This window comes from Stigmatopora nigra, chromosome 20, assembly GCF_051989575.1.
Source record: "Stigmatopora nigra isolate UIUO_SnigA chromosome 20, RoL_Snig_1.1, whole genome shotgun sequence".
NCBI classification, from domain to species: Eukaryota; Metazoa; Chordata; class Actinopteri; order Syngnathiformes; family Syngnathidae; genus Stigmatopora; species Stigmatopora nigra.
The window spans coordinates 5018684-5035854 of record NC_135527.1 but is presented as its reverse complement, the minus strand read 5'-3'; the positions used below and the strand labels follow the sequence as shown (position 1 = coordinate 5035854).

The following is a 17171-nucleotide window of genomic DNA, read 5'->3' as shown; positions in this document are numbered from 1 at the left end:
CAGAGTGCTCACGCCTCAGCCGCTTGGGCAGACTGATTAGTAGTCAAGACAGAGGATGCACAATGCACAAAGTCATTTCCCCTGCTTTCCACTACGGCAGCCCCCGCTTGGAGACATCCCGAATGGTCTCTCCAACAACAACCGTCTGTAAACATAATGCGATCGGATGTAAGCGGTTTGGTAGCAAGGTCAGCACGAACGTACCTTTGGTGATTAACTCACATACCACATTCGTGGGGGCCTAGATGGATGTTTTCTGCCATGTTAATGCCTGTGTGAACGTAATTGATGTTCGGAGCTGTTAGGATACGTAAAAGTCTAGACTGTTGAAGAGATGATAAGGTAAATCCTGACGAAGCCACATACGCCGATACCCCATGATCAGTCAGAACGTATAGGGGGTTTCCCATCACTGTATGTGCTGTATTAAGAAGCACTTTAGCGAGCCCTGCGGCATAACGAGTACAATCTGTTTGACGGAGTTCAACACTATCCAGTGTAACGCTACAATACATCAATACCCGTCTCGTTGCTGAAACCTTCTGAAACAAAACAGCATTTACTGTGGTTTCCGAGTTAGACATCATCAAGATAAAAGGGTTTATCAAAATCAGGGTTGGCCAGGGCAGCCGCCGAGGCCAGTTCTTGGATCAGAGACACAAAGGCTTCATCCGTTTGTCCAATCAAGTCATGCTCTGAGGTTCTGAACATCTTTGACTAGAGCACGAAGGGTGTTTGTTTTGTCCACATAACATGGTATATAGGTCCTACTGTAGCCACAGAGGCCTAGAAATGCCAACATGTCTTTTACAGTTTGGGGTCTGGAGTGAGATAAAATGGTTTTTCGATGTTCAGGTGACATGGACAGTCCTCTCGCTGACACAATACGGCCAAGAAAAGTTAATTCTTTTCGACAACACTGAAGCTTCTTTTTGGACACTATGAAACCTAGATCATGAAGTTTGAGTAGGACCACCCTAGTGACCTCAAGACAGATTTCAGAAGTAGTTGCCGCAATACAAAGGTCATCCACATACTGTAAAACAGGGGTGGCCAACCAGTCAGAGACCAAGAGCCACATTTTTTACCGTGTTACCGCAAAGAGCCACATCACACAGATTTATTGTAAATGTCACACACCAGCATAGTAATGACATAAATTGACTCCTACAGTACTAACAGCACAGGCCAGTCATTATCAACAATGAACATTGTGTGCACTGTCTCACACAGACAAACTCTCAGTTCAACCAAGTCCGCAAACAAAAATATAATAATTTACAATAGCGTTTTTCTTTTTCTATGCATGTTACTTAGTGGGACTTCTGTCATAAAATCAGAGCCTATTTTTGCGCAACGTTCGCTACTTGTGAGCTGTCATTTATTATGAATGGCTTTTAACTAGCGCGCCCACCACGTGGGTGTCCACCTCGCTCTCCTATTGGCTGCTCCCGGCTGAGCACTCTCGCCTTGGTCTGCCTCGCAGGGGGTGTGGCTTTTTCAGCCGACGCTCGATCTTTGGGATACTTTTTGTGTGCGCGACGCTGTTCATTGTCGCTTCTGGTTCACGGGAGCTCTCCCACTCTGTTAAAAACGTTTACTCAAATGACCTTGCTCCTACTGGGAAACTTTGAGGTATTTTCATCCCAAGCACATGCGCATTGGACGAAAATACCGTATTGAACTCAAGCGAAGCGCACACGCAAATAAGAATAAAACACAAATACAAACTTTGATATGGACGTAAGAGCCACATGAAACCGGGCAAAGAGCCGCATGCGGCTCGCGAGCCGCGGGTTGGCCACCCCTGCTGTAAAAGAACAGTGTCATTAGGTAAAGTCAGGTCTTGTAACAGGTTCTTCAGACATTGATTAAAAATACCAGGTGAGTTTTTAAACAATTGTGGCAGGCGCTGATACTGCATATGGACACCGCTATAGGTGAAAGCAAAGTACTGTCTAGCTGAAGGATGTAAAGGTACACAGAAAAAAAGTGTTAGCTAAATCAATACAAGTGAACCATTGGTATACTGTACTAAACGTAGTGAACATCCTATGGGGGTCTGGTCTTGGTAAGATCGGAGTCAGCGTTGCGTCATTTACAGGTCTAAGGTTATGTGCCATACGATAACTCTGTCCGTCTGCCTTAAGTACAGCTTGCAGTGCCGTGTCCCATTGTGAATCTGAAAGTTATATCACACCTGCGTCCACTTAGAGTGTTTTCCATACCTTTGTCTGCATCTGAGGTCCATCTATATTGTGGCCTGAAGATGATGACACTCTCATCTACTTCTAATGTTACAGGTGGGATTTTAACACAATGGCCCACATCAAATGGTCCTGATGACCACAATGTGTTAGGAATAGTTTTCAACAAATCCTCTGTCTGGTGGTGATCAGTCAATTCTCTGCCATGTTCTCAAGTCAAGATGTGTTCTTCCAAAATGGAGGAGTTTACTATTGGAGTCTGTGGGTCAATCTGATAAGAGTCATGCATTTTGGAATAAGTCAGTCCTGGGATGTCAGTGGGCTGCCAGTCAATTATTTTAAGAAGTTTCTTGACCATTGGACCAAGTTGGCGAGCTTCATGACCAGGAGACAGAGCCAAAGAAATGTGTGGGTCAGCTGTATCTCACATTTTGTACCACACTTTTTATGATTTATCCAAATCAACATACGACGCTACACCTTCCGGACCCACAAAAATTTAGGTGGATTTCAACTGCCAGGGTGTTCCAAAAACCTTCTGAAAACGGTCTTGATAGATTAAGTCATCATCTGTGTCATAAAATAACGTACAATGAAAATCATCCATGGGCGAATGGTGAGGTCGGATTGAGTCAATGAATGATTTCCACGGGTAATGAACAGAGAACAGTCCCCCAGTGGCCGGAGTTTCAGGCTCAAGACGTGACCAATAGACTGTTGCTACATCCGATTCTTGCTGCAAAGGCCTCATCAACCATTGTCCACGTGTTCGTGCTGATTGTGAACACGGAATCTTTGAGCCATTTGGTAAAGTCACTGTGAGGCCATCCGGCCCACATTGGATGGTAGCTCCAATAGATATCAACAAGTCTCTTCCCATCAAGTTCACAGGTGTTTGGGGTGAATGAATGTAGGAGTGGTGTAGAGTCTGTTTCATGTGGGGGATTTCAGTTCGGAGAGGTTGGGTAATAGGCAGAGCTTGAGGAGAACCCGAGAAGCCGATCAAAGTCACGGCAGAAGAGGAGAGACAACTGGGGGCAAGCGGGATGTTCAAAGATGAGTGCGTTACCCCCGTGTCCACCAAACCTGATGTTGGTACGCCGTTGACTTTCATGTGAAGCATTGGGTTTGCCATACCACTGCTTCTTGATCCTCTCGGGCACCCCTATTCGGAGCATGTAGGATCCCATCAACTTCGTCCTGGTAATATTGTCCAGGTGACTGAGCTGTTTGCTGGGGCTGCCATGGTCTAGTGCCTCGTCCTCCACCTCGCATAGGCCGTTGTTGCTGTGGTAGGCCATACTGCCGTTGTGGCTGTGGTGGGCCACACTGCTGTGGCAGTGGTTGCTGTGGGAATGGTTGCTGCTGTTGCTGCTGCTGGCTAGGGCAATCACGTGCCTAGTGACCAATAACGCCACACACAAAACAGTTGCCCTGTTGGCCTTGTCCCAAGTACCCTCTTCCCTGGCCACCAGAGAAACCTCGCCTACGACCACCATATCCACCATAGAACTGACCATCATCTAGGGCCTCGTCATAACCCTGGAACGTCTGGGCAGATTGCCCTGTCTTTTTTTGTTTGGTGTAATTTAGAAAGTTGGAGTTTTAACAGGGCAGAGGTCAAATTTTGTGATTCGTTTTTTTCTTTGACCTTTTCTTCATCATACATCTTACAATGGTGAGTCAGGTGACATTTAAATCTAGGTTTGTCCCTGTCAACAAGTCTGGCTCCTTCTTCAATTCCTTTTTCACAGGTTCCGGAAGACCCTCAACAACAGCTGTTCTGAACAAGGTTTCACTCTCAAATATACCAGATGGATGGCGGCCGGTGCTTTCTATCCAGTTTTTAACACATTGTTCATTCTGCACCGGACCTCCAGCTCCATCGGTGTGTGGAAACACGGTTGGGGCCGAATCATGAGGTCTTGGGAAGGCATTTTTAATTACCTGGGTCAATGGAATTTCATGAGGATGTCTAGTAGTTCCTGCCTCTTCTTCTATCATTCGTAGCTGATGTTGAGTGCAGGAAGCTGACATGGCCTGTCTCAGGTCACCAAGCGCACAATTCTGTCCACTCATTAAGGCCAAGAATTTCTTGAGCCATGGACTTCCTCCCCTAGCCAGAGGAGGGAGTTGTTCAATCAATGACGCCACATCTCTAAGAACAAGAGGGTCATATGTATCGCTTTTTTGTCAAATTGTGTTGTGTTTTGTTGTCATTCATTTGAAAAAGAAAAAAAACTTGAGACCATACAAATTTGCTTGTCATGACACATTTAAATACAGGTGTCTAGTCAGAAGCATCCCATACCGGGAGTCGAACCCAAGCCTCCCGGGTGAATACCAGGAATCCTGACTGCTAGACCAAATGGGATATTTCATGGCAAGCAGATCTAGATCATTTAAAAGTATGTAGCTAGGATGATAGACTCAATAAATAACCACATCATTAGCAACAAACATCTACTTTGTAAGAACCGTGAAAGGCTTTTGGCAACAAATTGGCATTTTTTTCCGGAAAGGACAGAGGTCCAATATTACTGAATCCAGACATTTAATTCAAAGGGATTTGTTTCTGGAAATTAAAGGAGTTCAAAAGTTGTCAAACCATCCAAATATTTGGAACTTTCCCATACCGGGAGTTGAACCCGGGTCACCTGGGTGAAAACCAGAAATCCTGACCGCTAGACCATATGGGATACATCATGCAAAATTGATCCAGATCAAGTAGAAGCATGCAGTTTGGATGATAGACTAATCAAATTACATTGGGACCTCGGTACTTCGCCGTTCATCCATCGCGGCTTCAGAACTTCTAGTTTTTTTAAAGAAAAAATAAATAAATAATGAAAAATATTAAATTAAAATTAGAAATTACATTATTTTACAAAATCTGAGAATAAATATTCAATTAGAATTAGTAATTGCATCATTTTACAAATTTTTAAAACAGAAGGAATGCACGTATGCGCAAAGCATCACAGGCATAAATGCAAGCTGATTGGCCAGCTGAATACTCACTGAACTACTCGACTCCACATTGGCCCATTCACTACAGTAGCCCAAGCTTCTCCCGATGCCCATTCTCAGTCCACGTTTATCTTGTGCTATACAGTACGCTTCTCGCCAAGTTAAGTGTAAAAGTTTTGTAAAGCCCTTAGTGATGCCTCCCAAACGCTCTTTAAACAATTAACGAAAAAGTGAGTTCATTGGACAGGTTGACCAGGAAATAGCTAGCCTGACAATCTGGTCAAACTGACCACTTTACACCTCCGCTGAACACGGAAATTTCTGGCATGTCTTTACTGTCTCTCTGATGATCTCAGCTTGTCCTCAGAAGACGAGTACTCAACTGCCAACTTCCAGTTCTTAACAGCAACACCTCTCCTCACTGCCTTCTTCCTGGTTTGTAATGTTTGGATTTGGCTGGCTCAGAATTTAGTGAGCAGGTCATCGACACTGGTCATCTGAACTGCAATCCCAGCGGTGCCTACGAATATTGCACCCTGCATTTTCGTATTGCTTGAAACACAGGGTGAAATAATCACAGTAATTAGTTGTTGTCCTCAATCCAACTTTTACTGTAATCCCCAACATGCAATCAATAATAACTTAATCACTTTAGCTTGTCACACCATGAGTCATTTTGCAATCCAAGTTGGTTGCTTTGCTCATCAATCAGCCGAAATAGCTCAGTTGGGAGAGCGTTAGACTGAAGATCTAAAGGTCCCTGGTTCAAGCCCGGGTTTCGGCAGCACGTTGGACTAGGCAAATGTGTCCTAAATCGACTGTTTCCTTATAAGTCATGAGTAGTTATGCAGTCAAGTTTTACTCTTGTCACCAACATGGTCTGAATTCGCTCAGATAAGAAATGAGGGAGAGCATTCCCCTGATCGACCGTGGTCTTCGTCTGTCCATTGGACTCTCTAAACTAGACCAATATCAGTAAATGCTCCAGTTTCAATATTGTACTAGTAAGCCATGAGTAAATTTGCAGTCCAAGTTGGTTGTTAATCGTAATAATCAGCCAAAGTAGCTCAGATGGGAGAGTGTTAGACTGATGATGTAGCGGTTCACCTCTGGCTTTTGGCAACACATTGGACTTTACAAATCAAGCGTAATTCAGGAGGCAGTCAGTTTGAAATTGGCTTCCTTGTAAGCCATGAGTGGTTTTGCAGTCAAGTTTGATTCTTGTCACCTCCATGACCAAAATTGGCTCAGATAGAGAATGTTGAAAATTTACGACAATATGCGAGTAATCACAAAGGTTGAGCGGATAGCGATCCTGCTGCATCAGCATCTTCTTAAGTGCTCTAGGTCTGCATTCTAGGGTAAAGGTCCAGAAACTAGTCCTTGGAATGAGGACTTGTTGACTGGTTACGACCCCGAGTTCTCTTTGGACAATTTGAAGAATGATTTAATACAACAATGATTAAATACACACATATATAATAGTATTACAGAATAAACCCAACAATAAGAATTTCTTTTCTCATATTTAGATGTAATTTTCGATTGTTTTCACTTTTTTTACCAGTCTTTTTCATTTGTTTTTTAACTGAGACTGCATTTTCTTTTTGGTGAGAACATGCTCTCAAATATGTGTATGAAACTAGAATGCAATTAAACACTTGTTGTTAGTATTTAAATAGATGACAAAAAGAAAAATGGAATGAAATAAAAATTTTCCTATTTGACTATTTTCTGTTCCTTTTTCACAATGATTTTTAGGCCTGACCATGTTTTACTGTATTACTTCCGCCTTCATCAAAATGTCAAGGCATTTGCGGGACGTGTTTCAGAAAAATGATTCGTTTTTTGTCAGATTCCGATCTTGCGAAAATGATGCGATCAGGTCTGATTCCCGATCAATTTCTATCGGAATTTTGATCAGAAGAATATGAAGTGAGAAAAGGTAACTTTTGCAGAATCAATAATTTTCAAGAACATTATTTCACACCAATGGTAACACTTGGAAGTGGGGTAGACACTGGAAAGATTTACATTTTTTTGGCATATTGGTGACAATTTGTGGGTTTTTTCATTAAACATTGAAAATTGTAAGTAGGAAATGCCTAGCAAGATTGATTTCTCTAATTTAATTATTGTTGATTTTTATTGTGGTAACAGAGAGCTATAGGAAATAGCTCTCATCCTAAGTAAACATCGTATGAGGTGATTTGCAAAGTATATCTTAGGATCTAGGATAGAAATCAGGCTGCATAAGCATCTTCTTAAGCATCCTTCCAGATTCACATTCCTTGGGTAGAAGTCCAGTAAACAGTCCTTGGAACGAGGACTCGGTGGCTTGTTGCGACCCCGAGTTCTCATCAGAAAAATTTAAGAGGTTTCCATAAAAATATTATTAAATGCACACATATATATAGTATTACAAAATTAACCCAACAGTGTAAGACGTCCTGCATCCAACTCCCGGAGAACCCCTCGCATTGTCGAATTGTGATCTATGATGGGTGATATGGAAGATTAGCGAAAAAAGTGTCACTGCACAGGCACCCCTGGCATGTTGGTCTAGTCTAGTGGGATGATCTTGCTTATGGTGCAATAGGTTTTGGGTCCAACTCCCGCATGAGCCCTTGCTTTGCTAAAATTGTGATCTATGGTGGGGTATTATGGGACATTGGCCACCTGAGATAAAAAAAAAAGTGTCACTAATTGGGCACCCTAGGAATGTTGATCTAGTTGTATTATTCTTGCTTAGGGTGCCATAGGTCCCGGGTCCATCTCCCGGACGAGCCCTTGCTTTGTCGAATTGTGATCTATGGGGTGGTACGGGACATTAGCCATCTGAGAAAAAAAAGGGTTGTTAAATGAGCGTATCTGGCTCGTTGGTCTAGTGCTGTGATTCTTACTTAATGTGTGGGGGGTCGCGGATCTTCTGGATGAGCCCTCGCTTTGTCGAATTGTGATATATGACGGTGTGATGTGGGAGATCAGCCATCTTAGAAAAAAGTGTAATTGTTCGGGCGCCTTTGGTTTTGTGGTATGATTCTCACTTTGGATGCGAGAGGTCCTGGGTCCAACTAATATATGTCACATATTTCACCTCGGGAAAAAAGTGTCACATTGCGAGCACATCTGGCTCGTTGGTCGCTCAAGGTGTGAGAGGTCCCGGGTCCAACTCCCGGACGAGTCCATGCTTTGTCGAATTGTGAATTGTGAAAAAAAGTGAAATCTAGGAGCACGTCTGACCTGTTGTTCTAGTGGTTTAACTCTCGCTTTCAGTGTAAGAGGTCCTGGGTCCAACTCCCTGATGAGCTGCTATTTTGTCAAATTGTGATCTATCATGGGGGTGATATGGCACATTTACCACCTGAGTAAAAAAGTGTCTCGGTATGGGAACTCCTGGCTCGTTGGTGTAGTGGTGTGATTGAAAAATGAAAATCAGACATAGGCATTGTCGTCATCATTGACTTGACAAAAAGCCTAGTAGTCATCATACCCTCAGCAGCGTATGACGAAATTGTATAGTGCTTCTCCACAAGTTCGTCTTCCCAGGCCAGACACATTTATGACATTTATTTATGACATATTCATACTTGTTAGCTCTCCGCCTTGAGCTCATGGTAAGAGAGGTCCCGGGAGCAAAATCCGGACGAGACCAAATTTTGTCGAATTGTGATCTATGGTGGGGTAATATGGGCCAAAAGCCACCTGAGGAAAAAAGTGTCATTCTAAGAGGACATCTGGCTCGTTAGTGTTATGATTCTCGCTTAGGTTGTGAGAGGTCCCAGGTCCAACTCCTGGACAAGCTCTGGTTTTGTCGAATTATGATCTATGACGGGATCATATGGGACATTAGCCTCTTAAGGAAAAAAAGTGTCATTGTATGGGCACCCCTGGCTCATCTGTCTAGTGCAGGGGTGCGCAAACTTTTCGGCCCAGGGGCCACATTGACTTAAAAAATCTGACAGATGGGCCGGGTCGGCAAAAGATACGGTACATATAAAAAACTGCATCCGTCAACATGACATATCAAACATAAACAGAAAAAAGACCATTAACACATTAATGTGTGTATTAAAGTAAGTAAGTAAAAGTTGGCAGGCAATAGCTGCCAGTTATTGTGAGTATTGCTTTAGAAATGGGAGAAATATTACCAAATTTCAATCCTCATCATGGATTGACCTTGCCTTTAGTCTACATTAAAGTCATATCCCTGTGTTTCGATGACCCAAAGACAAATCAGAGCAATATGTTGGGTTTATGCTGTATTACTAGGATACATATATGTGTAGTAATTCATTTATTTATTAAATCATTCTTCTTATTATTCCTAAAGTGCTCGAGGTCATATACAATCTTCAAGTCCTCTCTCACGTGGACTTCTTATCCAAGGATTGTTTATACAGCAACTCACCCAATCTGGGGCTTCGAGATCGATTGTTTTCTTTTGCAACGGAGCCAGGGTCACTGGCCTATAACAAAGATGTTGTTTCCGCCATTTCCAGCATAGTGGAAATACCTCGTGACGCACTTCGGTCTTTCTTTATGGAATTGTTATGTGATTGTTAAGTCAAATGAAAGCGTGATTGTTTTTAATCCAAATGTTGTTGGTTTTAGTGTCCTGTTTTGTTATTGGTAGAATACCTTGATTGATATTATAGTTACAGATGTTGTTTTTGCTTATGCATTATGAAATAATCAACAACCTTGTAAATTGTTTTGATTCATGGCAATAAGAGTCGTACGAAAATGTCTATTCGAGGAGATGCTTCGGAGTGAAGGAGAAATCCTTGTTGCTTGATGTACCTCCCCTTAAGATTCTTATCCGTGATCCAATCTATTTAATTAAATGTCAATAATTGAATAAGATGTCTGCCTGCAGTTATTGATAATTACAAAGAAGGGTAATTATTAATGAACCTATCACAATATTAATATAATGCTGAGATAGTGGACTGTTATTTGATACAAGTTGTGAAAATATAAAAGGAGGGTAAGGGTTTACTATATAATTAAATAATAATAATAAGTGCCTCTTAACGATGCTTTAATCCAGTCAGCATATTCACCTTGAAGTAGCTCCCATTCTTTCTGGTGTCGACCCGATCCTTGAGTTCTTCGTTTCTTACTAGGTGACTCCTCCATGCTTGGTTCCATGATATTTTTTTCTCTATGTATATCTACGCATGCGCATGTCATCCTTTATTGATATTGCCGTACACCGCTAAAAAAAAATACATACGATTGAGGATAATTTCTGCTGATATACCGTGACAATAGTAACAATCTAAGACAGTAGCGTCGTTGGCTACCAGCCTATGAGACTATCTCGATTTTAGTGATAATGGTCTTGTTGAAATCGGTTTTAATAAATATGGCGATTTTTTAAATATTTTTTTCCCGTACAAAAGTCGGTGTACGGCTTACATGATTTGAAATGGTAAAAACACGTATAAAATATGTATAAAACGTACAAGTTGACTGGTATTCATATAATCAGATTATATAAATAGTCATTTTTTACCCTGCACTGTTGCATTGGTTTAGCTCAGTGGTTACTTCATCTGCATTCGCTTCTACTCAACCCCGGTTTGGGATCGAACCACGGACGCCGTCTAGTGTTTTTCTACTTATTTTCATTTTATAACAAAATCTTATTACAAAATTCACATAGATGTTATTATAACATTTTATTTTAATTTTGACCCTTAGAATTGCGTGCGAGGTGAATTTGGTTGACAGTTTTGAACAAAATAGGAAGACATACACAGTAGATTGCTACAGATCCATGTGAGTCCATGTTGAGTATTCATTAAATATTGATTACATTAGGAACTAAGGGTAAGAAATATGCCTTTAATCACTTGATTTAATTGACTCAGCAGCGACTCTTATAGATTGTTATATAGTAAATCAATGTAGACTTTCAGTTGGAAAAGCTGTATGTATGGAAATCAAGGCTCTGCAAAAACAAATAACTCAGCCAATAGTTATAAAAGATTTCTTGTCATTTTGAACTGGAGACGCGATTGTATAAGATTGGTATAAAATGTCAATATTTGCAAGGAAGTAGCACAAAAGTGCAGTCAGGGGTTACTTCATCTAAAATCAACTCTCTAAGAATGCACCTCTACTCCATCTCTGACTGGGAAATAACCGTAGTTGCTGTCCACTGTCTTTTCTCATTTTTGTTACACAAAATCATGTAATGCCTGCCCCCGTTATTTTACAGAGCGAATTACTCATCTAGTCTTCTCAACAAAAAGAACCAAACTGCAAATTGACTCATGGCTTACTAGTAAATGATTCCAATTAGAGCATTTCTTTAATAGGCATCTTCCCCTTTTTGCTTGAAACGGACCAAAGTAATCAACGGCAACTCTTGAGAACGGGAGACCATCGGACATTACCCTGCAGGAAGGTAAATCAGGCATAAGGTGTTTGCCGGTGGTTCCATAAAGCCTGCAATTGGGTGGCCACCGATTTAGAGTATTCCCTGTCTAACGGATCTGGCAAAAATAAATATTTTTTTGTGAAATGTTAATACATTTTTAATTTTTAAACTAGTCTTTCCGTTTATTTCTAAACTGGTATTGCCTTTTTTAATAAAGAGAGGAAAAGTATCAGAAATGAGAATGAAATGAAACATTTTACTCACAGATGAAATGAAAGGAATAAATCTCCCCTTCATCTCATCTCGTTTTCTGAACCGCAATGTATCCGCATTAGGGTCACGGAGCGTACTGGAGCCTATCGCAGCTGAACAGGCACGTCCCACCGGAAGGGGGCCATGGGGCCGACCTCGGAGAGGCTGGGGAGAGACTATGTCTACCCGCTAGCCCGGGAACGCCTTGGGATACACCAGGAAAAACTATATGAAGTGGCTGGGGAAAGGGAAGTCTGGGTTTCTGCGCTGAAGCTGCTGTACCCGCAACCAAACTTGGGATAAGAGGAAGACAAGATGAGATGAGAGATGAGCATGTTTTTTTTTTATGTGGACAAATAGAACAGCAACATCGGCATACATTTGCGAGGTGACAATCCGAGCACAACAGTTTGGCAGATCATTTATTTCAAGACTGAAAAGCAGTGGACCTAGCACTGAGCCTTCCGGTACCCCCCAAAACTGTTTTTCTGTTAGTCTGATTCAATCCAATTAGCGTGCTTGGTGAGAAATTAAAATTAGTTTGCAGTGTCTGGTGGTTAATGGTGTCAAATTCCTTTTTGAGATCAAGATAAACTGCACCAATGACCCTGCCTTTATCTAGTTTTGATTTTGTTTTCCAAAGGGAAGCTATTGGGGTAGACCTGCCAACTGGTTTAATAATTGTTTGTTCATGTCCAGCCAATGTGGCCAAACTGGTTTTACAATTGTTTGTTAGGACAGTGGAATGTAGGAAAAGCCAACTAGCTGGCCTTGCAATTGTTTGTTCGCACTACGAATTGTAAGATAGCTAACTAGCTGGCCTTGCAATTGTTTCCTTGTATTGTGGAATATGGTCAACTCAATTTGGAACTGTTTGTTCGAAACGTGCAATATAAGATAGGCTGCGGCAGTTTGTATGTGCTATAAAAACATCATGTTTGCATACAACTTAAACCTGCTAATGTCTAACCATATTAGCCCAAAGTTTTGTTTACATAAGCTCTGTCCTACATCACTGTCTTAGAAATATTACCCTATAGTTCCTATAAAAAGACTGAGCTCTGTTCATTCAGAGGGAATTGCGAGGAAGGCAGGCTGTGAGAGGTTCACAGCTGTCGGAGCATTCTCCAACCATCCTGCAGTCCGGTAATAAACCTATTTCCTATTTAAATTGATCTCACTCGTTCTTAACCTGCTCCTGAAGTTGTATTTTCAGACCTATCAGAAGCAAACTGAGAGTTGACTATAACTGGTATTTTACCATGATTTTCTCAAAAAGGGGCACCTTGAACTTCATCTGTTTCAGATTTATCTTAAAAAAAGAGTATTTCTTTATGGCAAGGGATAGATAGGTTCACCAATAGGCATTCACGAATGCACACATAAATAAAACAGGCATCTGACTCATAACCGGTGTCTTGCAAGAGAGAATCGATCCTGACTCGTCTCCGTCCCAGAACATTCTGTCGAATCGATGCCTCTCTTGCTTATTTACTACATAAGATTTACAACATGCTGTGGGATAGACTAAGCCAACTGGCTTAATAATTGTTTGGTTATGTCGAGCCAGGTGGCCAAACTGGTTTTACTATTGTTTGTTAAGATCGTGGAATGCAAGATAGGCTAACTAGCTGACCTTGCAATTGTTTGTTCGAATCGCGATAAGCGGTAAGATAGGCTGCAGCATTTTCAGTGAGCTATAAAAAATATTGTTCGTATACAACTTTGCGCTGCAAATGTCTAACCATATCAGCCTAAACTTTTATACATAAACGTTGTCCTACATTCCTGTCTTAGAAATATTACCCTGTTTGCCTAGATAAAGACGGACCCACTCTTTATTCGTAGAGAGTTGAAAGAACATCGCGCTGAACAGGACTCCACTGTTAGAGCTCTCACTCTCCACTTTGCAACTTGGTAATAAATCTTTTTCATATTACATTGATCTCACTCTTTCTTAACCTGCTCCCAAAGTTGTATTTCAGATCTATCACATGTATCTCAGTTCTCAAAACAAATGAAGGTCTGTCAGATCATCTCGAGGGAGGGCTGTGGACAACACTGTCAGAAGTCAAAAAAAAAATTGTAAGTCCTCCGGATCTTCCTAAGAGAGCTTGATGTGAACCACACTTTCAGAAGCCGATGTTTCTCAAAACAATTGAAAGTCATCCGTATCTTCCCAAGAGAGCTCGGTGTAAACAATAGTTTTGAGAAGTCCAGCTGCAAAGAGGAGTGACCTTCAAGTTGTTTCGGTTAACTTGGGAGCGAGCATTATTATTATTGCAGGAGATGCATTAAAATGACTTTTTAGTGTCAATAACTCTATATAGAGCAAAGCATTCTTCATTATAAGTAAATATATAATAATGATAACCCTAATATTACCTTGTTATTATGTATTTGAACGCAATCCCATAATCTTTTTTATTTATGACAAATACACTTGGGGGAAGTCCGTTCTCTCGATCTTTACCAGCCCTTCCTTATTTGCATATCTGGCCTGAAAAGGAAGAACAAAATCATTAGTGTTCAACTAATTTTCTTAATTTGCATAATCCTGGACATCAATGTTATCACGAGTAGGCTGTCTAGTAAGAAAATACAATCCTTCCAATTTGGAATTTGTTAGAGCAATTGCATCAACCATAAGTCGGTCTAGCAAAGAGCAGAAGCAGGGGCTAAGACAATACCCACACATTGTTAAAGTAATAGCCAAAACAGCCATTGATTTCACCTCAATGAAGGCCATTTTTTTCTTTACATTTGCCATCGGCCTTATCCCACCAGTCTGCCAGAAAGTAGACAGTTCCACAAGAGTTCCTCTTTGTTTCCAGTTCAGGGTCTGCAGGCCTTTAACAGCTTTGGTTAGGGACCAACACATAGTCCTATTTCTTTTTTAAAAGGACTTATATAATTTATTTGTACAATTTCACCACCATAAGCCAAAACATGCAATCAGTGGCGCAGTTTGTCTTGGACAATGGGCACACAATGTCTCTCTCATCTACCGCACCAGATTCAGCCCTTTAAGGTTCAAACAGGTAGGTAGCACAAAAATTTGGCATGTCATTCACTGCTTGCGTAACAGGATAGACAATGTTTCAATATTTTTCCCTTTCTTCATAAGCAGGCCACTTTTTTTCTTTTGTAAAAACACTTGAGGGAGTTGTTGTTATATCCGATCGTATTTACCCTCGTCTGGTCATTTGATTTAACCCTTTGTAAGGTTTAGTCTCAATTGAAAACCTTTTACATTTGGACACATGTGGAGACAATAAAACCAATATAAAAGAGTTCCCTATGGTTTATGGCATTGCTCTCTGCAATATTATTTCCAATCAATATTGGAGTGGTTGCCTTTTCAATTCATTCATCAGAAAGTTGTTCTCACCTGTCTCCCCAAACGTTTCAACTGATGAAACCTTCTTACAGTGCAAAAGGTGGATCCACATACCCCCTCTCGGCTATTTTCATGTCTGCTGGTTGGTCAGCAACAAGTTGGACGTTCACCCTTTGGGTCGGCTAGTGCTTCTTCTTTATACGTCAGGTTGAGCACCCAGTCTCCTGGCACCACCGTTGGTCAAGTCAGTTTCCTGTTGAGAAGCACAGTCTCCTTCTGCTATTTAGTATATTTCTGCTTTTTATGTAGTTAATGAGATTAGCCTCATCATCCAGTTCCAATTGTGCAGTGTATATCGACGTTTTGTATGGTCTACAAAACACTATTTTCATGTTATGGTTAAACCTGTTATGTACGCGCAGTGATGCCATAGCAAAATATGGAACCTTTTGCCAATCCCATCAATTATTTTGTTTACACAATTTGGGTGCTGTTATCACTATAAGTCAATGGTTCTTTGGAATTCCGTATCGTGCACTGATATGCTGAGCACAGGTTATGAATGCTGTGCAAAAATTTCCACAAACAACTTAAACCCATAAGTTGTGTAGTGGTACTGTACCAAGGCCACCATAGCCCCTGTTGAGAGATAGGACTTCCCATGACTCAACATGGCAGCTCACCCAAGTAAACTGATGTACAATTGTTTTTCTTCTTCTAAGTGCTCCCAAATTCCCCAATTCAGAGATTATTTGTTCCTTCACGTCAAGTTTCACATTTGGAATACTGCTGCTGCTTTCTCAACAAAAATTTCCTTTGATATTTTTTCCCATAATTTATCGCTGCATCCCTGAAAAGGGTTTATTGGCGATTTCAGAAATCGATTTCAATTTTCCAAATCCTCTTCCACCTTGATCTCTGACCGATTGATTATATCTTGTGTGAAATATGAATTGTATTCATAAATTTAATCTTGCATCGGAATATAGTCCGGAAAAAATGGCAGCTTGGTTGATTGTCACATTTATACTTGTGGAAAATAATACAATTATAATTCGAACCAAAATAATCAGCATGAATGACTAAAATGTTTAATGGTCACCATTTTCCATCCGAACACACACATGTCTCTTAACCTGATATTTCCAAGACAATCTTTCACCACAAACTGAGCAGGGAAAAAGGTTTCTCACCAGCGTCGGTTCTTGTGTTGCATTAAATTTCCCTTTTTAGAGAAGATTTGACCACAAAATGAGCGTGCAAAGGGTTTCTCGCCACTGTGGGTTCTCGTGTGTTCCATCAAGTACTCTTTCCGAGTGAATCTTTGGCCACACAGTGAGCAAGTGAAAGGTTTCTCACCGGTATGGGTCCTCGTGTGTTTTGTTAAATCTGACTTGGCAGGGAATCCTTCCCCACCCACGGAGCAGGAGAACGGTTTCTCGTCCGTGTGGGTTCTTTGGTGGATTTTTAAGGAGTTCTTGTGCGCAAATCTCTGGCTGCAGTCCGAGCAGGCATAAGGTTTCTCCCCATTATGCGTTCTGGTATGGATCGTCAATTTAGCCTTCTCGGCAGATCGCTGGCCACAAATCAAGCAGGAAAAAGGTTTCTCCCCAGTGTGTGTTCTCGTGTGCTGTGTCAGGTTCTGCTTGGAAGTCATTTTCTTACCGCAAACCGAGCAGGAAAAAGGTTTCTCACCAGTGTGAGTTTGGGTGTGGTTCGTTAGGTTTTGCTTGGAAGACAATTTCTTCCCACAAATGGAGCAGTGAAAAAGTTTCTCCCCGGTGTGGCTCCTCGTGTGCCTCTTCAAGTTCGACTTCTTCCCGTAGGTTTTCCCGCACTGTGAGCATTTATGGTCCGCGGCGGCCGCATTGTGAACTTCGTCTTCGTCATTGGTGTCCAACGACGTAGCGGCGTTGCTTTTCGTTAGCGGAGCAATGAGCTTGAGTGCTTCCGTTGAGCAGCTGCTGGCCTTGCTCAGACCGTCGTCTTCGCTTTTTAAAGGCTCAAAAGT

At 41.4% G+C, this 17171-nt stretch overlaps 2 non-coding genes across 2 annotated transcripts; one reads left to right on the top strand and one right to left on the bottom strand.

Moving 5' to 3' along the window:
- Positions 1–4834: 4834 nt before the first annotated feature.
- trnae-uuc (transfer RNA glutamic acid (anticodon UUC)) lies at positions 4835–4906 on the bottom strand. The gene has a single exon. It is a non-coding gene; the product is annotated as a tRNA-Glu (tRNA).
- A 982-nt stretch (positions 4907–5888) lies between these two features.
- trnaf-gaa (transfer RNA phenylalanine (anticodon GAA)) lies at positions 5889–5961 on the top strand. The gene has a single exon. It is a non-coding gene; the product is annotated as a tRNA-Phe (tRNA).
- Positions 5962–17171: the final 11210 nt, after the last annotated feature.